A 4,172-nucleotide genomic window follows, 5' to 3' on the forward strand; every position below is an offset into this window, starting at 1 on the left:
TTCAAGTCCCCTCCGCGGCCGCCCTGAAACTAGTGAATCGTCCTCATGCTCGGAGTACATGTAATTTGTCACCGATACCCCATGGTGAGACCGCAGGTAGGTCCAGGCAGCCATCCTTCCACTTAGTTCAAATGACCTCGGAGCATGCAGCCAAGATACGACTCAGCGAACGCCTCGACAACAACCTCCCCCCCCCCTTAATGGCTACAGTCGATGCGGCACAGCATTGGACCTTGCGCCGCTTGGGGTCAATGCACGGACAAACAAGGTGTAAGACTTGCTTTTTTTCGACGTGTTGCAATGCGTGTCCTGTGTGTTCATTGGCTACGGAGTGCGTGCAGGATGATAAATAAGATATACCTTGATATGGGGGCAGAGACAAAACGCTGTAAGGGGTGTCAGGAACGGATGACACAAGAGATGTTTTGGCTCTGGATTGCACCAGCCTTTTCAAATTTTGAATTTTAGACAGTAGACGTGTATATATGGGTAGTAACAATCATAACAAAGGACGAGGGGAGCAGGATGGAAACGCAGCGCTTGCAGCCATTGGGACATCCACACCTCCGCATGATGGTAAAATCGTGGTAGAAACAGGTAAGCTGAACATTAAGTATCATAGCTTTTCCTCGATGTATGGTTGAGTACACTTAAATAGGTGGAAGAGAGATTCAGAAGTGAAAGGAAAGAAGTGGGACAGAAGTTGTCGAGGGAGGGGGCCATTTGGTTTTTGATGCCGCGGAAGATCATTTGCTTCTTACCACTGCAATCATTGCCATGAAATTATGAAGAAAGACGTGGGCATCGATGTAATGCTTGGACCTTCACGCTTAGCGCAAGGGATTAGACACTTTTGAATCAACCATCTGAGTAGCCTACTCTGTGGGGACTCTTTTTAATTAAACTATGATGCGCCCAGCCCACGCAAATCCTAGTGCACGAATTATGTAGCCGTGTGTATGCTTTTGAAGGCATGGAGTGACGTAAATAGCAGAGCAGCCGACTGCGACAATGGGAAGGGAATAGCCTAGGAGGCTTGGAGGCAGCTTGCTTGGGCGCCCAAAATTTCAAACCTCTCTCGACCATGTTTTGTTGGAAGGTAACATTCACTTTTCTATACATCTGATGCCTACCACAGGCATGCAGGCATGTTTTTATGCTAGTGTATGGGTCGGCTCCCGACATATAGAAGATTTTAAGAACCACCTTGTGCATGGAGCTCTGCCGGAATCCACGCCATGGCGATTGGTAAAAGATGCTTGATAGGATTCGTCGGCTACTGCTGTAAAATACTTGTTGAGAAATTAAGGATACAAAAAATATGGAAAACCCCAAAACGTTCTTCACAATCGTCCAGATTATTTCATCTAGCGTGATGTTCCTTGTCAGCCTCGCCATTTATATTTTGCATACAAATGTTGGTGAGATGAATTCTGCATACAACGCGTACAGGAGAGTAAGTAACAACGCAACATTTGAGAAAAATGAGCCACAGAATGCAGCGTGACAAATGATTTTAAATAGTGGAATAGTGCTTATAGTAGAATTCTTTTTTACCCCAGTTTCTACCCGTCTCGTACTGTGATCATAAATCAAAATCTTGGCACCAGCAGTTCCTCCCTCCGTTGTTAAATATACAGCAATACCTTTACACTTTTGTATTCAAAGAAGTGGTCATGAGGTAATTTGGCGTCGAGTAGTATAAATATCTGCTAGAGTAAAGTTGAAATAGTCAACAAGGGGGGGAGGAGGTTACTTATCGCCCCTTTTTTTAAAAGTCGCGCGACCACGTTGCTTTCTGCATCTGATGCCTTGTAATGTCGCTTCCACGCCCCGTAAAAGCGACTGCAGGTATGCGTGAAGCATGCGGAAGGCATGCATGCGGGCGGTGTAGTCTGTTTTGATCGCCTGTCCTGCGAATCATCAGTCGATCTACCAGTAAGACAGAACTATGCGGGTCTGTCGTCGCTGTCCTCTTGTTCCTTTGGTTGAAAATTATGATTCTCTCTCTTCAGTATTTCTATTTTTCATCGTATTTATCCAACAACATTGTCAGGTACTCAAGATCAGCTCCTGATGCTGTGAATCACGCATTTCATCTCTTTCTGATGCTCTGGATGACTGTTCAGAGCTTCCAGAGCAACCTCCCTTCTCTGTTCAATGCTTTTTTTCGTCGATTTATTTGCCCACCATCATTCTCCATTCACTCATCACTTAGGTCTTGCATCATCTTTTAAATTCATATTCGAAAAGTTGATTTACTAGGTACCCAAAATCATCACAGGGCCCTCAAAAGTCGGAAGGCTTCGTACTTCTTCCACGTTATCCAGCTGCCTTGCTACCTTCTGCGGCACCCCATAACGCCATGCCCCACCTTCCCAGCCGTCATTTCCTCTTTGCCCTCCTTTTCCCGCTGGTGGTCCGTTCTTTCAAGTACCAGATCGATGAACGCTACGCAGAAACAGCCAAGTGGTCGTACACAGAAACCTATATGTACGGGTCAGGACAAGGCCCCTTGGCATGGAACAACGGGGTAGGTGTGGAAGGAAAGGGAGGCGGAGGGAGGTAGTTTGAGTGAAAGGGAGTCGTCTGGACGGGGAGAAGGTTGTCGAGGCAAGATGTCAAGTCTTCCTTCGAGTAACCCGCTTCATTTCTCGCACGCACGTGCCCCTCCCTCCTCAGTGGTCGAATTTCCTTGAGTAGCTCTTCTCCTTTGAAACTAATAGGGTTGGGGCAGCCCCACGATCTTCCCTGCCTCCGCCCCGTTTAAAACAACAAACACGTGACACCCTCACCCTCGTCGCTTCCCTCGTATTCTCGCAGGATGCCTCCGTCCACCTCAACCTCTCCCTCAGGCTCTCCACCCTGACGGAGGAGGACTACGTGAACGTCTCCGTGCTATTTTACCACCAGAAGGAGGCAGGCAAGGAGGGTGGGGCCGAGGCAGGGACAGAGGGAGGGGTGGATTACGTGCCAGATTCCGATTTGTGCGCCTTGGAGTTTCCGCCAGGTGCCTCGGATCGTGCGATGCACACCGTTATGGCCCACAAGGTGGAGGCGGCGCCGGGGGAGGGGCCGGCCAGCACGGAGTGGGCAGCGCGGGTGGAAGCCGATTACAAGGTCTTGGAGAGCGGGGTGCAGAATGTGCTGTTTCAGATCTGTCCCCCCCTGGTGTCCGTGAGCGAGGTTGGGTTGGCCGGGGAGTTGAGCTTCCGGAACCCGTACGGCTTCCTCCCCGGCCGGTTTTACGGCTACCTCCCCTTCGAGGGGGCGAGGTTCTTCGCGTTCCTCGTCTTCTTTTTGGTCTATTTGGGTCTCGTGTGCAAGCACCGGGGCCATTTATTGCGCTTGCACTACGCGATATTGAGCGTCTTGGTGATCGCCACGGCCGAGTCCTTGTCGTGGTTTTTGGCTTTTTCCCACATGAACACACGAGGCACGCCCTATTGTTGTCCCTTCCCAGCCGTGGTGGTCTCGGCGATGGTGTTTGAACTGGTTCAAAAAACCGTTTCTCGGGCATTGCTCCTGTTGATCTGCCTCGGCTACGGAATCGCCCGTCCTAGCTTGCATAAGGGGGAATGGCTCTCCCTCTTGACCCTCTCCCTCCTCTACCTGGGCGCGACCATGCTGGACGAAGCGAGCGAGATCGCCGAGGCCCGTCAGCTGGGAGGAAGCGGGGGAGGGGGCGGAGGAGGGGGGGCAAGCACGAACCGCCTGCTCTGGTCCTTCCCGGCCTTGCTCTGCGACATCGTCTTTCTCTCGTGGATCTACATGTCCCTGGTGACGATGATGAAAATATTGCGGGAACAGAACGAGACCTACAAGCTGGAGCTCTACTCCCGGCTTTCCAACACCATCTTGGCCTTCGTTTCCCTCTTTGGGATCCTTACCTTGGTGGTCTCCCTCTCCCGCGTCGGGGTTTTCACATGGCCCTGGACATTACTCTGGATCGAAACCGTTGCGTGGGAGGTGTTGAATTTTGCCGTTTTGACCGCTGTCTGTTTCCTCTGGCGCCCGACCCCCACCAGTCAATTTTTGGCGCAAGCGAAGCAGCTGCCGACCACGGAAGGAGGGAGGAGGGGAGGGAGGGGAGAAGAGGGGGGGATTGAGTTCTCGATGGGAAGCTTCAGCATAACGGACGAAGGGGAGGAGGAGGAGGAGGAGGAGGAGGA

The sequence above is a fragment of the Nannochloropsis gaditana genome (genome assembly GCF_000240725.1).
Source record: "Nannochloropsis gaditana CCMP526 unplaced genomic scaffold scaffold180, whole genome shotgun sequence".
NCBI classification, from domain to species: Eukaryota; class Eustigmatophyceae; order Eustigmatales; family Monodopsidaceae; genus Microchloropsis; species Microchloropsis gaditana.